Source organism: Molossus molossus, unplaced genomic scaffold (assembly GCF_014108415.1).
Source record: "Molossus molossus isolate mMolMol1 unplaced genomic scaffold, mMolMol1.p scaffold_m16_p_15, whole genome shotgun sequence".
NCBI classification, from domain to species: domain Eukaryota; kingdom Metazoa; phylum Chordata; class Mammalia; order Chiroptera; family Molossidae; genus Molossus; species Molossus molossus.
In genome coordinates this window covers 47,724,893-47,749,238 of record NW_023425350.1, presented here as the reverse complement: position 1 = coordinate 47,749,238, position 24,346 = coordinate 47,724,893, and positions in this window count along the sequence as shown.

Below are 24,346 nucleotides of genomic sequence, written 5' to 3'. Positions count from 1 at the left end.
TGCCTAGATGTGTGTCTTAGAGTTCAGTTCTTGGAATATATTTTGACCTGAGTACTCTTTGTCCAACACGGGTAATTATCAGCTATCATCTCTTCAAATATTGCCTCTCTGCCATTTCTTCTATTCTCTTCTTCTAGAAATCTTATTAGATATATGTTAAACTTCTCAATCCATCCTTTGTCTCTCCTCTATTTTTTTTTTTTTTTTTTTTTAGCATTCTTAACTTTTTATTTCTCTTTGCTACATTTTGGGTAACCACCTCTGTATTGACTTCCAATGCACTAATTTTCCCACCATCTGCCTTATCTAGAGCTTATCTCATCTACTGAGCGTCTTATTCTGATGGTGATATTTTTACTTCCAAGTTTTATGTTTAATTCGGTGATTGATTCTTTTTCACCTGCAAGCTTTCTGGCTTTGTTTCAGCCTGTCCTCTTTATGGCTATTATTTCTTCCCTAATTAATAGGAGCTCTCTCGAGTTATTTATTTAAAGTTATTCCGGCTATACAATAAAGTTATATTTATTTGAATGAATTAATTTTATGATTTGGGGTCTTGTTGGCTGTCTTCTTTAGCCTTTAGCTTCTTAGTACGATTTAATATTTAACTTTTGAGGCTTATTTAAGTGAGAGGATCTTTGCACTCACTCTGTCCTCGCTGCCCTCCTCCGACCTCATCCCTTCCTGCGTCCACCTGCATCTAGCCTCCTATTGCCCGTCTAGAACCAGGTCTGGCGAAAGCCGTTTGAGGGTCCTGCTCCTCAGTGACTGAAGAGCAATCAGCCAAACAGCATTTGATTTAGTTCAGTATCTCAAGACTCTAAGTCTCCTATTTCTCTTAGGTTTGTAGATACGTTTAAGCTGTACCCACCAGCAGTAAGCCTGGATCCAATCCCTCACCCTTCAGTTGAACACTTTTCATCGAGTTAATGCCAAACTCTCAGCCGCCTCTACTTGCTTCTCAGCCTGTAGCCCAGCATGGGTTTCATTCAGCCCTGTACACTACCTTAGGTGGCTGTTCTATCTCTGATCTACAAGAACTGTTTGTCTCCTTTGTAAAATTAACTATATATCTAGGTTTTCTCTTTTACAATTTACATATAATGGTTATGAGGATGGGTCAGAGGATGAATGTTCCCTGCCATCTTGGCCTCTAGTCCCAGCTTCGTGTTCATAGCCCACGACAAAGTATGCAACGTGAGGAAAGGGCCCCTGGCTGGCTGATTCACTGCCAGATCCCTTGTAATAGGTGCTCAAAAGTGATGTGTTGAATAAGCAGATGAATACATGTCATTTTCCTAGAAAGACAGCAAGGCCTTCGGATGCTATGTTTCAGTTTCTCAGTAGACTACAAGGTCTTGAGGGCATAACCCATGCCTGGTCTATCATATTCCCTCAGTACCCTGTGTGTAGTAAATAGTCCATAAATAGTTCAAAGGGCCAACTCACTTCTCCTGTTGACTTTCCATATGGCAAAAGGTAGTGACATCCAGGTTCCTGCAGTGTTGCTTAGAGGAATAAAATGACCACCTTCTGAATTGTTTTATAAGATATTGGTTCTTCCTTATACACTATACTTTTTAAGAAATGAATGCTTCTTAATGAAAAACATTCCATCTAAGAGTAAAGAGTGTCAGGTGAAAGTGAGATATTTTCACTAGAGTAATGGCAATGTGGGACATGTCTGACTTTAATTAATCAAGAAATCAATTCAAGAAGCCTTTTCCTACTATCTTGCAACAATATCAGGGACCAAATGCAGAGAGAATGCTAAGCGAACACAATTCCTCTAACTGAAATAACATTTTTCATACCACAGACCAAAGGACAAGGGGACAAAGGAAATGTCCTCATTGATGAATTACCTTTGGAACCAGGCCCAGCACGAGGAAAGAATATAGCCTAACGACAAAGCTATAGGTCTACTCTTCATCCCCTCTGCCCTCCCAAGAAACGATTCTCTGGTTTTCTGAGAGACAAACACACAGAAGTGCTTTAAACCATAATATCCACAATATCCATTCAGAAGAGACATTTCTATATATTTTCAAAATGAATTCCCAACCTCCCAATTGACAACCACTTCATTTCTATACATCCTGAGCACCGACTATGTGCCAGGCATGCTGGGAGTTCCAGATTTCTTGAAAACAATCCATTAAAGGGAACAAGTTACACTGAGACGGACCCATCCACAGGCTGCACCTTCACAAGAAGTGCAGGCAAGTAAAGGAAGAACAGATCTGCAGGGGCAAATGCAGGGGAAGGGCTTCGTACGGAGACTTGAAAGTCAAAAGGCCTTGAAGGCTGGGTAAGATGCCTGTGGGAGACACAACATCTGTTTGGCCTTTGGTTTCCTTATCTGTTAAATGAGGGGCTTGGGTTAAATAATTTCATTAAGGTTCTTTCCAGTTACACTATACACAGAAACATGAACTGGTGTGCTCTGCTTTGCTCTTCAAAACAACTGATACCCCTCTCAGGGGCACTGCTAACCTAAGACACAAGCTCCATGGTCTAGGAACACCTTTACGACAGAGTGAGAAACTTCACGGACATTTACCTCCAGGCAAAGAGAGACTTTTCTTCCTCAAAAGGTCTCCCTCCTAGAAGTGAAGGCTGAGACAAAAGCAGGCTTGCCCAGAGCTCCCTGAAGAACTAAAAGTGGGATCCCAGGAGATCAATGAGAGAGAGAAAGTCAGAGCTGGGCAGGCAGAAATACACTTTCAAATACGTAGGCTGATCCCTTGCTTCACATGTCTGGCCCTGGTATGGCTGCATGGAAGGCGCCATCTGAAGAAAAATGGCATTCAGGATTGACAACTGATTAATACACACGCTTGATTATATGCAAATCATCACTTTCTGTTGACTTAACTGTGATCCGATGTAACATATAATTAACACGTATTTAAAATAAATGTATGTTTAATTGATATGCATATTTATAAAATGAATATTTACATTTATATGTTGTCTTTTTTTTGTTTTTTTGGGGGGAGTGCATTTTTTATTAATCAATTCATTTCACAGTTTAATGGAAAAGTTTTGACTGTTTTTCCCATTAGGAAAATAGGCAGATGGATTTGTATCGAAAGTCATCTTTGCGCTGAAATGCAAAGGTTCAAGGCCTTAAAACAACAAACATCGGAGCACCTGGCCCAGGGGCACAATCTTTCCCGGATCACCAAACAAGCAGTGGAGATGGGAGCTGTAGAAATGATGTTCTATGGCTCCTTTGATAAACTTGTGATTCTGTAATTTGGAAACCAGTTAGTTATGTCCAACAATAAAATATTTTTTTAAATATGTACAGTTTATTGTATATCAATTATACCTCAATTAAGTTGTTGAAAATAATGCCTCCTTTCCTTCTCAAAGATATTACAGTTTGAATGTTGGTAATATCCTATTTTTTAATCTGGGTGCTGATTTTATTATTATTATTAATTTATTTTTGTTACAGATGTTTCTCCTTTTTCCCCCTATTGACAGCCTCCTCCCGATCCCGCCCCCCCCCCACCTCGTCTCCAGCTTTGTGGTCTATGTCCATTGGTTATGCATACATGCATATAAGTTCTGTAGTTTATCCTCCCCTCCCCCCTTCTGAGGATTGTCAGTCTGTACTCTACTTCTATAACTCTGGGTCTATTTTGTTCATCAATTTGTTTAGTTCAGTATATTCCAGAAATAAGTGAGGTCATGTGATATTGGTCTTTCTCTGCTTGGCTTGTTTCACTTACGATAATACTTTCCAGGTCTCTCCATGTAGTCTCAAAGGACAAGAGATCTCTCTTTCTTACAGCTGCATAGTATTCCATTGCGTACATGTACCACAGCTTCATCTACTGATGGACACTTGGGCTGTTTCCAGATCTTAGCTATTGTAAATAGTACTGCTATGAACAAAGGGCTACATATATTCTTTCGGATTGTTGTTTCAGGTTTCTTAGAGTATATTCCTAGAAGTGGGATCACTGGGTCAAATGGAAGTTCAATTTTTAATTTTTTGAGGTAACACCATAATGTTTTCCATAGTGGCTGCACTAGTCTGTATTTCCACCAGCAGTGTACTAGGGGGTGCTCTTTTCTCCACACCCTTGCCAACACTTGTTGTTTGATGATTTGTTGCTGGCAGCCATTCTGACAGGTGTGAAATGATACCTCATTGTTGTTTTAATTTGCATCTCTCTGATGATTAGTGACATTGGACATTTCTTCATATGTCTCTTGGCCATTTGCATGACCTGCTTGGAGAGGTGTCTCTTTAGGTCCTCTGCCCATTTTTTAATTGGGTTCTTTGTCTTCCTTTTGTTGAGTTGTGTGAGTACGCCATATATTTTGAAAAGGTTGTTTTGAAGGTTGTTTCTTTTGCTGTGCAGAAGCTTTTTAGTTTGAGGTAGTCCCGTGTGTTCATTTTTTCCTTTGTTTCTCTTGCCTTAGGTGTTGTATCAGTAAAAATTCTGCTGCATATGATGTCTGAAGTTTTGTTGCCTGCATTTTCTTCTAGGATTTTTATGGAATCACGAGTCACATGTAAGTCTTATATCCATTTTGAGTTTATTCTTGTGTATGGTGTGAGTTGGTGGTCTAGCTCCATTTTTTTTGCAGGTAGCTGTCCAATTTTCCCAATACCATTTATTAAAGAGGCTGACTTGACTCTACTGTATGCTCTTGCCAACTTTGTCAAATATTAATTGAGCATATTGTCTTGGGTCAATTTCTGCGTTCTCTGTTCTGTTCCATTGATCTATGTGCCTGTTCTTATACCAGTACCAGGCTGTTTTGATTACAGTGGCTTTGTAGAATAACCTGATATTTGCTATTGTGATCCCTTCTACTTTGTTTTTCTTTTTCAAGATTGCTGTGGCTATTTGGGGCCTTTTTTGGTTCCATATAAACTTTTGAAGTATTTGTTCTAGTTCTGTGAAGTAAATAGTTGGTATTTTGATGGGAATTGCATTGAATCTATATATAGCTTTGGGTAGTATGGACATTTTAATGATGTTAATTCTTCCAATCCATGAACATGAAAGTGGAAGGTATATGCTTCCACTTTTTTATATCTTCCTCTATTTCTTTTTTCAATGACATAGTTTTCTGAAGAGATCCTTTAGTTCTTTGGTTAAGTTTATTCCTAGGTATCTTAATTTTTTTGCCACGATGGTAAATGGGATTGTTTTTTTTAGTTTCTCTTTCTGTGAGTTCATTGTTGGTGTATAAGCATGCCATCGATTTCTTGACGTTAATTTTGTATCCTGCTACTTTGCCAAATTCATTTATTAAGTCTAGTAGATTTTTGATGGAATCTTTAGAATTTTTTATGTACAGTTTCATGTCATCTGCAAATAATGACAGTTTCACTTCCTCCTTTCCAATTTGGATCCCTTTTATTTTTTCTTCATGTCTGATTGCTATGGCTAAGACTTCCAGTACTATGTTAAATAAGAATGGTGAGAGCGGGCATCCCTGTCTTGTTCCTGTTAAGGAAAATGCTTTTAGTTTTTGCCCATCAAATATAATGTTGGCTGTAGGTTTTTCATATATGGCCTTTATTATATTGAGATATGATCCCTCTATTCCCACATTGCTGAGCATTTTTATCAGATATCGGTGCTGGATTTTGTCTAATGCTTTTTCAGCATCTATTGATATGATCATATGGTTTTTATCTTTCCTTTTGTTTATGTGGTGTATCACATTTATTGATTTGCAAATATTGTACATCCTTGTATCCCTGGTATGAATCCCACTTGGTCATGGTGAATAATTTTTTTTGATGTATTGCAGGATCTGATTTGCTAGTATTTTGTTAAGGATTTTGGCATCTGTGTTCATCAGAGATACTAGTCTGTAGTTTTCTTTCTTTGTAGTATCTTTATCCGGTTTTGGAATTAGGATTATGCTGGCCTCATAAAATGAGATTGGAAGTCTCCCATCTTCTTGAATTTTCAGGAATAGTTTGAGAAGAATGGGTATTAGATCTTCTTTGAATGTTCGATAAAACTCCTCATGAAGCCATCCAGGCCTGGGCTTTTGTTTGCTAGGAGTTTCTTAATTATATCTTCAATTTCCTTTGTTGGTATTGGTCTGTTCAAGTTTTCTTTCTCTTCCCAGTTCAGTTTTGGGAGACTGGGTGTTTCTAGAAATTTGTCCATTTCACCTATATTGTCCAATTTGTTGACATGTAATTGTCCATAGTATGTTTCGATGATCCTTTGTATTTCTGTGGTGTCAGTTGTTACTTCTCCTCTTTCATTTCTGATTTTGTTTATTTGGGTCCTCTCTTTTTGTTTCTTGGTGAGTCTGGCTAAAGGTCCATTGACTTTGTTTATCTTTTCAAAGAACCAGCTTTTTGTTTTATTGATCTTTTTGAACTGCTTTTTTAGTCTGTATGTCATTTATTTCTGCTCTGACCTTTACTATTTCTTTCCTTCTAGTTGCTCTGGGTTTTTATTGATTTTGTTTTCCTTCCTTCCTTCCTTCCTTCCTTCCTTCCTTCCTTCTCCTTCCTTCCTTCCTTCCTTCCTTCCTTCCTTCCTCTTTCTCTCTCTCTCTCTCTGTCTCTCTCTCTCTCTCTCTCTCGTTCTTTAAGTTATAGGGTTAGAGAGTCAATTAGGAATTTTTGTTTCTTGAGGTAGACCTGAAGTGCTACAAAGTTCCCTCTCAGAACTGCTTTTGCTGCATCCCATAGATTTTGTGTTGTTGTGTGTTCATTTTCATTGGTTTCTAAGAAGTTTTTAATTTCTTCCCTAATCTTGTTGGTTACCCATTCATTGTTTAATAACATGCTATTTAGCCTCCAAGTGTTTGAATGTTTTTATATGTTGTCTTTTTTTAATTGGGGGTAAATTTCTTTGCCACAGAAGTGAGAGGTTAGTGGGTCTCATCATGAACAAAGACAGAAAACAGAAACAAAGGATCGAGAATTTGCCTGCAATATGTGCTAGAGATAGCGATGACCCACCCCCAAAGCCAGATTCTAGGCCTGGCCCTGACCCGTGCTGTGTGACTTTCCTCTTTGGGCCTATTTCTACATCTGTGAAAGGAACAATTGTTCAGAATATTTCTAAGTTGCCTAGCTCTGCAATTCTATTATAAACTCACATTTATTTATTTATTCTGTCAAAATGACTGGACTCCAACCACTAATAGCCTAGATTCTCTCTGAGGGTAATTAATGTACCTAAAAAGTATACTCAGAAGGTTCCAGAAGGATTCCAAGCCCACAACAATAAGAGAACAGCAGTCCTTAGACTAGATTAGAAACTCACATCTGTGGAACAAGAAGGACATGGAAAGTTCATTGACAGAGGTCAGGATCTCAGAAAGTGGGACCCAGGCCTGGTACATTTTTAAGGGAAGAGAAAAGAAGAAATTGGATAAGGCTAGGCATTGTCCTAGATATACTATCAAAGTAGATGGGGCCTTTAATAAGCAGCTCTGTGAAGAATAGCTTTAAAATAATGTCGTGGGCAAATGTATAACTGCCATGGACTTTGGCAGACAAAACTGTGTGTTACATGCCACTGAGCCAGCTGCAACTCTTGGTGACTCTGTGAGTAAATGATGTCCACAATGTCCTCTCCTCAACAGACAAAAGTACACAGAACATGTACTGGTTCAGTGGCTTAAGCATCATCCAAGCACCAAGAGGTCACCAGTTCAATTCCTGGTCAGGACACATGCCCACGTTGCAGGCTCGATCCTTAGTGGGGGGTGTGCAGGAGGCAGCCAATCCATGATTATCTCTCACTGATGTTTCTATCTCTCTCTCCCTCATCCTTTTTCTCTCAATAAAATCAATAAAACATATTTTTTAAAGTACACAGGACAAAATTAACTTCTCTTTCATCATTAATACAAGTAAAGTTTTTCTCAGTCTTTCACAAGTAAAGTGACTTATCATAAAATATTATATGTGCCAAAGGTTTAGGAATAGCACTTCCAAAAAAGCTCTCAGTGTGTGATGGTTCTGAATATTTCTTGGCAGCATGGTAGAGTAAAAAGCCAAAAGATCTGGGTATGCCTCTGTTCCATTCCTAGTGAGGTAGCAATCTTGAGTAAGTTGCCTTTTCCCTTTCTGACCTGTCTACCCTCCTTCAACCATCTTCCTTTTTTTGAAAATGTAACTTGGCTCTCATCAACCAAATGAGTCTAAAAAACTCTTCCAGATTCAATGCTAGAATTCCAAAAATGAATAAGACATGGGATCCGAAGAGTTTATAATCCAATGAAGGAGAGAGTAGAATATGCAACTAGTTACAACGCAAAGAGAAAAGAGCCTTCTTGGCAGCATGGATGGTACTTAGGGAGACAGAGGAAGAAGCAGATTTATTTACCTTGGGGTGGGGGGTGCTGTTTAGAAAGTTGGGCCTTGAAGAATGAGCAACTTTTCAGAGAAGGCAGGTATAAATAGTAGTTATTTTTGTTTGCCCCCCAGACCTCACTCTTCTGCCCATGGTGCTTCTACACCTTCCCTCTGCTCCTGGTCAAATAAATCTAGAAAACTAACTGTGCTGGTCCTCCACACCAGCCCCTCTCTGCACACCACACTATGTCTGAAGGTATTTGATCCTTGGCCCAGCCTTTTCTTTGACTGCTGAACTACATCAGACACATTAGGTATAGACAGACTTTTTTCATGACAAATGCTCACACACAATGAAAGTTGCATTTTAGCCACAAAGCCAGGCAACACGTAGGCCACAGTTTGTGTTAGGGAAAGTAGGCTTACAAATCCAAAGAACCTTAATAACAAACTTTGGCGATCAGTTTAAATCTGCATGTTCCTAGTTGAAATGACCTCCAGATAAAAACTGCACACAAGCTCATACACAGCATTGTACTGTGCTTCAAACACATACGTTTTTGTCTGGGTAACAGTGCCTTTTGCAAGCAGAGGAGGGAGAAAGGGACGTTAAAAGATGAGCTCCTATTGTTCCACTGAACAAAACTGATCGAAGCCTCAGAGGAGAGGAAAACAAAGCCAGGTCTCTGAGGCTTTCCATCCACCCCTTCAGAAAATCATTGGCGTCCCAGGCAATACTTAGAAAAGTATTAAAATTTGAGCAACACTGATTTACTTGTTTATATGCATCCCCATAGAATCCTCCACCACATCTACAGAAGCTTCAAAGGCTCCACAACAAGACCCGTCAGGATCTGGGGAGAGGAAGAGAAAAAGACACTCTCAAGCGTTTGGAGACCCAGCCCGGGCAGGCAAGGCTCTCAGGCATCTGGTTATCCCAGCCTGACACCATGCCTGCGATTTCAAACTGTTTAATTAATTCTGATAATACCACATCACAGGTGCTGCAAGAAGTATGTTAATTTAAGATCACATCTTACCAATTCCCACAGGTTTCATTCGAACCTAATGAATGAAATAATCTCCACCGTGAGCACCTTACTCACCTAATGAGGCACAGGGCACGAGGCGCACTCTCACTTAGGCGCATCAGTGCCACTGGCCACTTCCAAAGCATAACTGTGGCCTGCCTATGGGCTTCTTTCTCAAGCTTCTATCACACACAAATAAAAGTCAAGCAAATAAGGGACCACAGTGCCCTTTTCCTACCAATACCCTGTATTTTTTGTTCTCTTAAACAATTTTTTTTTTGGGGGGGGGTCTTTTGAAACACATCTATCTGGCTGGAACCTATGAAATCTCACCACGTTTAAACTCAACTTTAGTTTAAATTGATTTCATTTTCATTCAATAATTACCAAAAGATTCAGGCTGTCTTTAACCAATAGGTTATTTCCCATCCGTGGATTCTCTCCATTCACACGGATGAGGATTAAATGGAACCAATTCGAGATAAACCAGAGTGCTAGAAGCAACATAAATGCCATATACATCCTTCCACCTGCTCATTCCTACCCCCACACACCCCCTTTTGGAAACTAGCCTTCTGTGGTGGGATGGGTACAAAGCCGCCTAGAATCCTCCCCCCCCCCCCCACATGGTGCACCCGTCACTTCCTTCATGTCCATGCTTAAGCATTACCCATCAGCAAGGCCTTTCTGACCATCCAAGTACCCCGGCTCCCTACACAAAATGAAGACACTGTAATAGCTGGTGAATGTGAAGAGTGTAGACCAACAGTTATTAACCCTGGCTGCTCATTAGATTCACCTGGGGAGCTCTGACGTCAATGCCCAGGTACCCTCCCTCCCCCACACCCTAAATCACTTGGTCCGGCTCAGGCTTCCGGCATCAGTGTGTGTTAAGTTTCCCCCAGAGAAGAGCTGAGAACCTCTGATGCACGGAGTCAAATGAACTCCGTCAGGCCTCAGAAGTCATTCAATGGGGATGGTCTGTTTTGAGCATCTGCATGATCAAATAGATTATTTTCTCATCATAAGTGGATTAAGGCCAAAGTTATTTTCACTTCACTTTGTTCAACATAGACCCCGGTGTCCGACACGCTATCCCCACCCTCCGTGGAAAGAATTTATCTTAATTGCCGGTGAACAGTAGTGACATCTGGCCAATGAGGATTCTCCTTTGCCCCGGTGTTAAAACTCACTAGATGGAATAAATTGAGGCGAGATATAAAAACATGGCCTCCAGCAGTCAGCAGCCTTGTCGTGGAGATAAAGTACAGAAGAGAAGAAGCTGCACCTAAGATTTTCCAGGTAACCTCAGGTTTCTGAAGTGACACTTTCTCTCGACTACTAACACCTGGCTCCCTCCCCCTTGGGAGAGAAACTCCCATTCTCCCTACTTCTTCCCCAGCACACCTCAAGTGGGGTCTGACACAGAAAGGCAGCCTTCCCCAGATGGAGGGCCCCAAACTGAGGTTTTTCCGCTGCAGAGGGGACCTGCAGAGGGGCTGTGTTGGCAGCAGCGACACTCTCCTGGGGGCTTCAGCCTGGCCCCTACTCACACTGTTTACAGGAGCATTGCCCAGGGCTGGTCCAGCTCTCAAGTTTCTGGATTCAGTTGGCTTCTCCCATTTTCCATTTTCTGAGCTTGGCTTTGAACAAAAGTTGAACAAATCTCTAAACCTCAGAGGGGAAACCCAGCAAACACTGCCAGGTTTTTCTAACCCCTGCCTGAAATAATCAAACCCCCAGTGTATGCCCGAACTCGGCCAATGCTGGCTCAGCCGCCAGCCCCAGTCTTGCTAAAAAATTCATAAACCACAGAACAGCTGGGCCACAGTCTGCTCTCAGAGCAAAGCATCCACTATCAGGTTTCATCCAGGCACTACTGAAGAACTAAGTATTTATTCCTGACAGAGACTTGAAAGAGGAAATTTTACTGGCTGTCTGCTCAGAGTCACACGAGGACAGATTTGATGGGAATCCCATGCATATTCCAACTAGATAAAAGATATTATTCATTCCTAAAATGTCTTCAGAGACTCCATTAATGGAGAAATTCCAAGTGGCAGAAATAACCAAAAAAAAAAAAAACTCCCCTAATATCTACACGCAACTGCACTAAGCTGGATCAGGGGAAAGAATGCTTCATATTTAGCCCTCCCTAAAATCATGTTTCTTTCCTTTTCATCACAAAGATAAGAACTGGCTCGGGGAATTGACGGGGGAAGAAAGGTACCTCCTGGAAAACATATGGGGCCAGTTAAACACTCCTTTTTCCTAACAGGAGAGATTTCATTAGAAAGTTGCCATATTTTGACAATTTCTATGGAGACTTGTCCTCCCACAAATTTCCTCGATCATGACAGGCTGTGGTAAATGCAAGAGATATCGTGTTATTGTGCCATCAATATTCCATGCATAAGTAATATGCAGCTTAAATAGGCATTTTTAAAAAATTATTTAAACTTTATCCTGTCTCCAAAGACTTAGTCCAAAGAAGATGAAATTAAACCCCTGAAATCTTGTCCCTGGTCCAATGGGGAGCCCAAATCAAGATTTTCAGATTCAAGAAAATCATCTTTGTAATATGAGGGTTTTCTGTTATTTTTTTAATGATGAAAAAAGTTGTTGTTTTATTTGTTGACCCTATTGCAGATGTCCCCCCCCCACCTTTGCCTCGCTCCATCCTGCTCCCAGACCCCTATGCCTTCGCCACATTGTCTGTGTCCGTGAGTTATGCATATATAAATATGTATTCTTTGGTTGATCTCTCCCAGACTCCCCACCATCCTCCCCTCTGAGATGTGTCATTCTATTCATTTATCCATGCCTCTGGTCCTATTTTGTTCATCAGTTTATTTTTTACTTTAAATTCCAAAAATAAGTGAAATCATGTGGTACTTGTCTTTCTCTGACTAGCTTATTTAGCTTAGCATAATACTCTCCAGGTCCCTCCATGTCATTTCAAAGGGTAAGAGATCTTTCTTTCTTACAGCTGCATAGTGTTCCATTGTGTATATGTACCACAGCTTTTTTATCCACTCATCTACTGATGGACACTTGGGCTGTTCCCAGATCTCGGCTATTATGAATAACACTATTCTAAACATTGAGGTGCATATATTCTAATTGGTGTTTCAGAATTTTTGGGATATATACCACTGGGTCAAAAGGCAGTTCCATTTTTAATTGTTAGAAGAACATCCATCCTGTTTTCCACTGGCTGCACCAGTCTGCATTCCCACCAGTAGTGCACTAGGGTTCCCATTTCACCACATCCTCACCAGTACCTGTTGTTTATTGATTTATTCATAGTTCATCCTGACAGGTGTGAGGTAACGCCTCATTGTAATTTTTATTTGCATCTTCTGATGATTAGTGACCTTGAGCATTTTTTCATATGTCTATTGGCCATCTGTATGTCCTCTTTGGAGAAGTGTCTATTCAGGCCCTTTGCCCATTTTTTATAGGATTGTTTGTCTTCCTGCAGTTAAATTGTATAAGTTCTTTATACATTTTGGAGATTAATGCCTTATCTAATGAATCATTGGCAAATATGTTCTCCCATGCGGTGGGTTCTCTTCTCATTTTGTTGATGATTTAAACCAGTTTTTTTTTTTTTTTTTGCACTCACACCAATCACAACTCTCTGTTAATTTGCCTATCTGTACATTTGTAAATGCAATAATAATCACTGCTCATAATGGTGCTCTTGAAGTCCTACAAGACTTTTCATAGTCATAACAATGAGATAATGTTCTGTTTTTTTATTGTGCTCTCAGTCTTTGAAAACAAATTATTTCGCAATAATGTAAAATGTGATCCTAAGTTAATTGCCTTTAATTCCATTGTCCTTATATGCTAAATAGTGTGTTCCACTAACAAATAGCAAGCGGATGACTAGATGGCTGGCTGGCTGAATGCGTAGATGGATGAATGTAAGGAAGGCAGGAAAGAAAGGGGGCAGTACTACAGCCTAGAAACACACTGCCTGAAAGAAACTGTCCAGAGGAAAAAACTTAATTCATGGATCAGAGGTCCCATTCCCCGTTTTTCCTATTTCTAGTAACCCACATACATTCATTGTTTATTTTCATAGTCTACAGAACAGCCCTAACAGAAATAAAAGGTGAAGCAAGCAGGGCACAAGATTTAAATTAGACTAGTCCCAGTCTGCATGCCACAGATAATGCTTTGCATTCTGTATCAGACTTTCTTGTTTCAAAACAAGACTGCCTTGGGTCTTCACAAACACTGCCTTGGGTCTCACAGCAACCCTGTGAGGTAGATGAGGCAGGTAAATCACTGCCATTTTCAGATGAGGCAGCAGAAGTCAAGAGAAATCAAAGGTGGCACTCAAGGAATATAGCTAGTTTGATATGGGATCAAAATTAGGCCCAAGAATCTTTTCATCTCAGTAGTCTTCTCCATCCTGAGGAAGTTCTCATGTTAATGAGAAAGTATGCCCTCTGACCAAGATAAAAATAGTGATTCAGCACCAACTAAGAAGTCCACAGAACCCTAGGCACACATAAAGTCTACCAATTTTCCAAAATTAGGATACTATCACCACCTTGCTTATCCCAGCCATTGTTCTTGCTCTTTTCCTTCTGTTTCCCTCTTCCTTTGTCCTTCAGCATTTTCCCAAATTCTTCTATAGAGTTCCTACTTACTCTAGTCCAGTCGCTTGTTCCTCTGTAAGCTCTTACACTTGTACCTCTCATGGTACTCGTCACCCGTCACTTGGTCACACCTCGCACCTATCTGTCTTGAAATTTACTTTACACCTTGAATTGTCTTTTGTGTAGTTGTGGGTATGCCCACAAATAGACCACACTTCCCAAGCACAGGGCGCACATGGCGTGGATACCAGTTCTTTCCAGCACACAGCTGATTCCTTTCATCTTCACCAGCATCCAGGCCCCCTTGTCCTGGTAACTGCATTGGTGAGAATCAGCCCCTTTCCACTCTCAGTTCCGTGGTTTGGGGATAGCCCCAGGGATGGATATATGATCCAACCAATCTATAAGGCTCAGTTCAGACTTGTTGATGGCAGAGGAAAGGAGAGACTCGATTTCTGGTAAGATTGTCAATAAGAAAGACAATGTAAGCCTGGAGGTGCTGGGAGCCCATGTGGAGCCCAGGTCGAAATCCAGCATGGAGAAAGCAGAACCAAGGGATGAGCAACTCCAGATCCTGGTGAGAACATCTGAGTCACTGGATCCAGCTAGACCCAACCCTTAAACTTTTGGGGGTACATGTAATATGTGTTCCCTTTGTTTTAAGTCAGTTGGAACTGGGTTCAGTTAGGATCCCCTTATTTCTTTATGGAAGAGTCTTTGGTGGGCAATCTGATTAGGAAAGAGACTATGGAATTTTCTGGGAATTGAGTATGCAAAGCAATCTCGTATTGCAGATCAATTAAAAAAACGAGATTTTTAAGATGCTTTTATTTACACTTTACAAAAGGTTGAGAAACATTATACTGTCCACAGCAAGGACAAAGAATAATAATTTTATTAAGTTATGTTAATATGTTAGTCATAAAATCATTATTATTACCATTCTTCATCAATTCTTAGATGCACATTATTCTCACGTTTTAACACCCCTATAATCAGAATGTGTCATATCTGTCAATGGGATCATATCTCTGGGCCTGAACCGAAGTTGGATTCTTCCAGAAAGGATTGGCATTTGTTTCTGCCAGTCAGAGTTATCTGAGCCTACTTGAGATTAATTTCTACACTGCTGGCCCTCCTCAGACCTGTGTGAGTACCAGCCTGTGGCTCAAATTCTGAGAGGTTTGGATTTTCTTCCCTGCATGTTCAGAGGCCTGATGTTGAGATATGCAGGTTTCCTGGCTGGCTCTTCCAGATCATTTTCCTTTACCCTTTCACTGAGTGAGTACTTCTTTGGTGTCCTGCCTTTATGTAGAGGTCTCTTATTAGACTTCCTATGTTGGATACTTTTTCTTAATGCAAGTGGTACATAACATAATGGTGCTTTTCATATAGATGATACCTGACTTCAATGAATTATAGTTATTATTACTGGTATTAAAATTGACTTCAAAAAGCTATGGTGATGATGAATTGGGAGGTGGGAAAAGTCCCTTGAATTAGCTCCTTGATGCTTCCACTGGATATCTTTCTCTTGCTGGGAACCGAAGAGTCTGGACTAATGGAGACTCTGTTATAAACATCTTTCTAAGCCTCACTGAATCTAGAATCAGGAACATAATAGTTGCTCGAGAAATAATTGTTGAGTTTCTGACTTAACAAATTGAACGACTAATTAGAATTTTATAAACCCAAATGCAACTGAAGCAGCAGAAGAAAATGCACCAGGGCAGCTCTTGGGTTGAATGCCTTCTAAACATGAACTCAAGATGTGGTCCCTATTAAAAGGGGCTACCCTTTCAGAAGAGCCCAATTAAATCCCCCTCCATGCTGTGTCACACCACTGGGAGCCTGAGTATCCACATATCTGGGGGCACTGGATATGTTGCAATTAAAATGGTTTTCTGACATGGCATTTGAACTTTACTGGATATTCAGGTGGTCTTCTACGTACACACTTTGGTAACAGTGGTTCACATACCAAATGAGATTTCTTTTCATTCAATTGAGCTTCCAGAAATGCCACAAAATTACTTCCCAGTATTACAGAAAATGATTCCAGAGAAGGTTGAACACGATGCAACCTTTCACCCTCTAACTCTATTACTGCTAGGGTGAGACCTTTGTTAAATCCAGATTTATAACCCTTCTCAGTTCATATTGCCTAGTGGTTCTGTGAGCACGAAGCCTGCATTTGTTGCCAAAGAGAAAACATTTGCTCAGTGAATTCTTTTGGTCTTTATCTCATTTCTCTTGAGGATTGTTGGAAAATAGAGCATTGACTCCCAGTCTCTTTCTTTCTCTCTCTTTCCCCTCAGAGCCTCTTGCTGTATAACAAGATTGTTAAAGACAAATTGCTAACCATCCCTCTTACACACACACCTCATTAAATTGGTTGCACAATTTTCTTTCATTCTTTCTCCAAGGTTGCTGTAGGAATATAGCCATTTATAATAACTGCCACTGTTGAGTGTAACTGCTGGGCTCAGGTGAGAGTGTGTATACACTCTTTGTTTTGCAAAAGGTTTTCTTTCAGGTACAAGTAATTTAGTTGTTTCCTTAGATGAATGATTGGCATATTAGAAGACCTTCGGTCACCTGAGGTTCAGGTTGGTTTTTAATGAATCCTGTTGAAACTCTGGGAACTACATGAGGGACTTCTGAATGGGCACATCTTGTAGATGGCTTGTCATCATCTTCTTCATCTTCAGTATTATTGAAAAGCTAGTGTAAAAGGACAACAGTAGGCCTCCCTCACCACCTCAGTCCACCCAATTAAAATCCCAAGTTTATTCTCTCAGAATCCAACAGAGAGAAGCCAGAAAGAGAGCAGATGTGTTCGGCAGGGCACTACCCACAAGCCAGGAGGTCTCAGGCAAGACTTACTTCTGCTGCTGTCCTGTTTTATGGCCTTTGAGCCTCAGTTTCCCCACATATGAAATAAAATACTCTCCAGCCTACCTAACAGGTATCCTAAAACCATTCCAAGTAATAATTTGTGTAGAAGTGCTTTCAAAAGTGTAACGCAGCAAGCATTTGAAAGGCATTATTACAGCCATATTAATAGGCTCCTATATGATTAGGCAAGTGGCATTTTTTATGTGACTTGAAGAAGCTTTCCTATGTAACAAAGATACAAAACAAACAGGGACGGAAGCAAGCCGGCAGCAGTGTGCTTGCTAGGACTCTTGGGGGCTCCAGAACGAAGTTATGAACATTGTAGCCCATAATATTTAGCATCTTCTGTAGAGCTAGTAAAAATATCAGGTCATCAGCGAGCCACTTACCAGGGAGGTCATGGAACCAAAAACAGGAACTATGGTTTATGAAAAGAAATACTCTCAAAACCCAAACATGGTAAATGCAGGGACCCTCAATGATGAACAATGCAATAAGGAAACAACGAGGGAAGCAAAGCCTCTCAGGGTCAGCTCAGCATTGGGGGCCCTTGGCCATCCTTAGCCCTTCTCACCAGCCAGCACCAAAGCCCTTCAGTCACCCATCTCAGCTCCACCCTGCACCTGGGCCAGGGTCCTCATGTCTGACAGCAATTTGGGAGCCCTGCCTGACTAGCTGGTGAGATGGAATGGCTGAGACCATGTCACAAGACCATGTCATATCAGCCTCAGTTGGATGATTTTGAAGACTTTCCTTCTACCTTTCTCCAGTATGAACATCGTCTGCCTTTTGCAGGGGATCAGCAAGCAACCCTCTGACATCACAAGCCTCTCTAGTCTATTTGGCCTACATTTAACTCACCCACATAAGGTCTGCTTAAGGTGCAAAACCTCCTTCTGCTCCAAAGCTTCCAATGTCTTGCCCTGGCCCCTAATACAATTCTACCCTCCTAACGCTCAAGGTTAGTGCTCAAGGTTTGCACATCTGGTCCCAAACAATCTGTTGGCCTTTTATCCACCCTGCCACAATCCTGTCTTCTGTTCCAGGCATTTGTTCCCCAAATCATCTGACTTTCCCATTTCCATGCTTTTCTCCCACCATTTCCTGTCTAACACACCATTTCCCTTCTCTCTACTTCTCCAGATCCTACAGAGTTTTTCAAGACCCAAAGACCCAATTCAAAACACTCCTACCCCATGAAGTATTCCAGGATTGTTGTGCCTAAAGTTGTTTGCTCTCTGAATCCTTATAGCCCCAGCCTTCTGTTAGCAGTTTGGAATAAATGTCTTCTGTATGATGGTGTCACGATGTTATCTTATATCATTTGTATTATTTAATTTTTTGTTTATATCTTATTAGTGAAAATCATGTCATGTTTTATCTCCCAAGTGCCTAAGAATTATGCTTCAATTACAGCAAGGCTTTAATAAATACCTGTTCATTGCTCTACTGAAATTGTTGGCTTCATGCTTACTCTAAAGATTTCCTTTGATCTGTCCTAAGAAAGCTAATTCTAAAGCAAGAAGCAGCAGAGTAGTGGTCGTGAGCATCCTTTTGAGTCAGACAACTAGGATTCAAATCCCGGTGGCCCCACTTCCCACCTGTGTCACTTCAGGGTATTACTTAGCCTTTCTATGCCTAAACCTCACCCAGACAGCTGCTATGCTACCTAAATAAACTGACCCACATAAAATACTCAGGTTCTTACATGTATGTGGTAAGCACTTAATAAGATACCCAGTGTTCACTTCAGCAGCACATGAACGAAAAAAATTCTTAATAACTATTATTAGAGTAGAGGTCAAAAATACATTTGATGTTTGCAAGTTTTATACCTTCTATTGCCCTACTACCATGAGCTGAGAGAACCTATAAAATGTGAATAAATTTATTATGTTTCCTTAAACGTCTAAATGAACTCAACATGTTTTTCTTGTGTATAGACGGATGTTCCATAATTTATTGAGGGTCATTAAATATATTTTGGTTGACTCTCCAAGATTTGGGGTTAAGTTTTACAGTCTTGGAATCTTTAAAAGAACTAAAGTCTTTTGGTTGAAAAAAAAAAAAAGAGAAGAAGAGAGAGAGAGAAGAAAGAAAAGCAGTCTGCCCTCCTACTATCCTTCAATTGTTTTCATTCCTCAAAATGGGGTTTGATTATTTTTAATAGGGAAAATGTTGCCACAGAACAATTCAAGATCGATTTATTAAAATTGACAGATTATCCAACCCTTTACCATAAAAGGATGCACCTACACTCTCCTGCAAGCTTTTCTCCAAGAAATGTGGGGTTGCAAACGCCTTCCTAGAATGCTATCAATTTAAATGATTGAAAAAAACAACACATAATAAGTGACAGATTTTTCAAATCAGATAAAGATGGGAACCAGATTATCTGTCTGGGGGTGATAGATTGCAGCAATAATAAATTCACTTGAAGACACTGGATCAATTTTTAATCAAGCCAAGAATTATTATTGCAGAAAGATAAAATGACCCATGAGAAGATGCCTTAATTTTCCACCAATCAAATTATAGCCTTTCTAAATAAGATGTAATGAGATCCATGGAATATCCAGGTTACACATCCCACCTAATTACCCATGTTCCCTGTCATGTAGTGATATACTAGTGGTAAACTGACCTCTGAATTCGCCCAGATGAAAAGGTAATTAGTTTTTCCACCAGGCTGTAGTGGAAATAACAGCAGTGACACATGTCATCTCCTTCCACCAAGTCACAGTCTCTGAGGTGTTTGTTCTTAAAATATACAGGATATGACCTACTGGGTAATAAACTACACAGTCATTAAGTGAAGCTTGTGTGTGACAGAAAAACAGCCACCATCTCTAAGTTGAGAAAAAAGGGCCTGGAGGTAAAGCAAATCAGTCTATACTTGACACTAAACTTTATCAGCAGGGCACAATGCTCCCTCCCCAGCCCTCCCCCAGGATCCACCCATCAGGAAATGGAACTTGTAATTGCTGAAGATTGTGAAGACCCTGTAGAAAGACCCAGATGCTCCATCTGCCCTGCTTGCTCCCATCTCTCCTTTCGGGATTTGGGATCTCTCCCGACGCAGGTTCCTTTCCGCATCCAAAAGATGCTGCTAAAAAAGAGCATCGGTATAAATCTAGGTCTACACTAATCCCAGTCAGCACTCCTTCACCATGTACTCATTCAACAAACACCTATACTCCCCCTCGGCTTTCTCCAATTCTTGAAACAGATAATCCCACCTGCCTGAATCAACCTTCTTCATCAAATCTATTTGTTCTTCATCCCTGTCGTTGAACACAACACTGAGCTCTTTTAGCATCAGGATTCCCTATATTTATCAGAAATGCATTTACTTTATCACTTATTTCAGTTCTATCTTAATGTCCTACTAATACTTATAGGTGCCTATAAATAGACTATTAGTAAATTAGTGACCAGTGTCATGTTTAAACTTCCAATGTTAATGATAATCAGTTGTTGACTTGAAATAAAGTCTCTTTAATTTATTCCTGTCATTAAATCCTTCAAAAAACATTTCACCAAGAATATGAGAACTGCAAACATCTTCCATGTTCAAACAGTACAAAGCCAACCCAGAGTTTCCTATCTAATAGCTCTCAGAAAAAAAGGACCTTTTAAACTAATAAACAGTAATCCTTCTTAATGGGGCTTACATTTGGAACTCAATGAAAGCATTTCCTACAGGATTTCTCCCCCACCCCTCCCAATGACATTGCCTAAGTTTCTGTCTTTAAAAAAATTACATTATACATTTAACCCATTGTTGGTAATGTGTGATCCTTCAGGTTATAGTATTCAAGGCATTCTCACAGTAAAGGCAAAATAATGACAAAAATTGCCAGATATTCTAATGTATATCAGATTCATTCAATTGCAGATCTCAACACTGATAATCCCAAAATGTGTTTAAAAATATAAGTTGTTATTTTTATCATTTAGTATATTAGATATATTACAGACTAAATGTTTGTGTCCCCTCAAAATTCATCTGTTGAAGCTGTAATCCCCAGTGTGGTGGCATTTGGAGTGGGACCTTTAGGAGGCAATGCGGTTTAGGATCATAAGAGCAGAGCCCCATGATGGAATTAGTGACCTTAGAAGAAGAGGAGAAGTCACCAGAGCATCCTCTCTCTCCGCCATCTGAGGATACAGCAAGATGGTGGCCAGGATGAGGGCCTTCACCAAGAGTTAAATCTGCTGGTACCTTGATCTTGGACTTCTCAGCCTTTAGAACTTTAAGAAGTAAATGTCTGTTGTTTAAGCCACCTGGTCTATGGTATTTTGTTATAGTCAGCCCAAGCTAAGACAATATATAAATATACTATGTAATGTAATAATTGTTATATCATATATTATATTAAGATTAATATGTAATAACATATAATGCAGGAAATAATATAAACCAACATATTTTCTGGCACTCTGTTAGTTTTACATGTATTGTCTCAACCCAACCCAATAGCTCAAGAGGTTACGCCTTTATTCTAATTTGACAGATGGAAAAACCAAGGTTTTCAGAGGGTAGCTGACATGGGCAGGTCCCATGAGGGAGGAGAATACAGACAATCTGTTTCCCCACTTACCCACTAAGATACAAGAGGAGCTTTCTGGGAAATTGGTCAAGTTCATTTGCAGTTACTCTTTAACTAGGATTATAGTTCTTGGACAACGGCCCCTGCTATAATGTCCCACTAGTGGTTTTTTCCCCCATTTTTATGATGTCTTGGCTTTGGATGTTGCTGCCTCATCTGAACACTCTGTCTTGGAAATAATTGGCTCAAGCACAGAGAGAGTTATCCTCAATGTAATGAATTCTAGCAATTCACCATTTTGCTACTCCTTCCTTGCTAATTTATTAATAACAATTACAACAAAATTGGCATGCTGTATAAGTTCTTACATATTCTCTTTACCTTAAAATATTGCCTCTGGTATTCTTAAAAGGTGATGCGTTAAGATTTATAGGTTATTACCAGCAACAAAGCTATAGCCAATTGACCATAAAAGCCAACTATTCTTAAGTAATTCAATATACCCATCACAGTGAGTGGAATATTTGCTTGAATATGTCTTTAAAATATCAGTATTTCAGATATCCCTTTGCATTGTTGCACTTAATCAAACCAATGTTTATACATTGCCTGACTATAATCTGAATATTTTTTATGGATGAAGCCAGACAGTTATTTAAACCGACAGACAACTGTCCACAGATTTATATTACTTGTCTGTATTAATTGAACACTAGCAAGTAGCTCATGGATTCAACAGTAAATACTTTCACAAATCTGCATCAATGAAAAACATTTTAAATGGTAGAGCATTACAAATCTCTTGATTCTCATAGTCTCATAGTTTATATAAAGATAGTATTATACTCATGTGTAGATATAGCAAAAAAGGACGATGTTGACCAAAAAGATTTTCCACACATCACTTTCATTGATTTGCTTCCTATTATTATACAGTATTGAAAGCATCCTTTCGTGGGGTGACCAGCTGTTCCAGTTTACCTGGCACTGTCCTGGTTTCAGCACTGAGAGTTCTGTGTCACAGGAAACTCCTCAGTTCCAAGCTCCTCTGAAACCTTCCTTCAGCCACTCCTCCCCAACACTGATCCATTCTGACACCATCAAGCCTCCTCTCAAAATGTGTTGAAAGCACCACTGATACACAATGTGAAGGCTTTTTCCAAAAACGTACCATTGCCAATATGCAGAATGCTTAAGAAATTGCTTCCAGCACACAGACAGACCAGTGATTTTCAACCTTTTTCATCTCATGGTGCACATGAACTAATTACTACAATTCTGCAACACACACAAAAATATATTTTCTTGCTTATCTGACTAAAAAATAGGTATAACTTTGATTGATTTACAAAAAAAATAATAATAGTAATTACCTACCCTACTTGCTCAAAAAAAAAAAATCAAGTGCCTACACATGTATATAAAGATTTCTGGTACCAAGAATTAACAAATCAGACACAATTTTATTATGCGACCTGACCAATAAGATGCAACTCTATTATATGACCTACATATATATGGTTCAACACAGGGCAGCTATTGTTGTGTTGGCTGTTGTCATTTTTTTTATTTGACAATCTAAGGGAAAAGAGGTCAGTGCCCCCAACTAAATAGTCAGGTATTGCATGCTTTAAAAATTCTTGCACTACACCAGTGTGCTGCTCACACACTGGCTGAAAATCTCTAATCATTCAACAATGGGACCTGCTAGCCTAGACTCAAGGTACTGAATTCCTTTCACCTGAAAACTAAGACAGGATAGTAGCAGTAAAAGAATTCAAACTTGTCCAGATATGCTCTTCCCTCTCATTTGCTTAAGAAAGCCCAGAGTAAAGAAGGCTTTAGCCTTTCACCAAGAAAGTAAAAATAGAAAGATATTCAAGACTGGAGTGAGAACGGATGATTAATTTTGTTTTGAATAAGGTAAATGGGAGGTGTCTTTGGGACAAACAGATATATCCAATATATTCAGATATAAGTATCTGGCACTAAGATAAGAGATGACACGAGAAAGGTTAAGTTTAGGAGCCACTGGGTTATAGGTAGAACCTGAAATGAATGAGATGAAGTGGAGGGGATGAGGGGCCCTGGGGAGATGAGAGAGAAAAGAGAAGGCGGAGGATGAGTATCTTGCCTGATCCCTTGAATCATACTGATTCTTAAAGTACCCTCCTCTGAATTGCACTAATTTAATTTCCTGTGTCTTCACCTTGCTCGGTTTTAACTGTCCAGTTATTCTTTTGCTAGATGGACTATTCTGAACCATTCCTGGAAGCCCAGTTTTTCCGACTGCCTCAAAGCATCTTCTCTGTGAGCGTACGCTAAGGTTTGTCCTGGGAGCCCTGAGGTGGTTAAAGCTCTTATTTGAACAATTTATTTTTTTTTCATTTTTTTCCTTCTTTCTTCCTCTTGCTTTCTTTCTTTTCCACAAAAATGTATTGAGCACCGATCATGTGCCAGGCATTGCTCCAGATACTAGAAGCAATGACCCAAAAAGCACAGTATTACTATAGCATTTGCTCAAAAGCTACAGAAGAGTTTTTACTACTTTTTTTTTGTCTTGTTAAGAAAATAGTAACAGAGCTTTGAATCTGGAACTTGTTCTCCTATCTCAAAGGAAGCAAAAGAGCATGATATAGCTACTGACGGTATTGATGTTCTTTCTAAGTCACTAAGCACTAGAGTGCTGGATAAACGCGGGATGTGTTATTAAAAGGAGACACATTAGAGTTTATAGAAAGCTCAAAGCTCAGAGCTATATTGACACAGCTCTCAGTCCTCACCTCTCCCAACAGAACTATCCACCCATTCAGCGTTCCACACAACAGACCTGTCTCTTCCTTCATAATAACTAGACCCCATTCAGCGCTTTGAACATTCTGCCTAGTGGCAGTCAGTGTTTCTGTGGGCTACTGAGTCAACATCATGTGGATACTT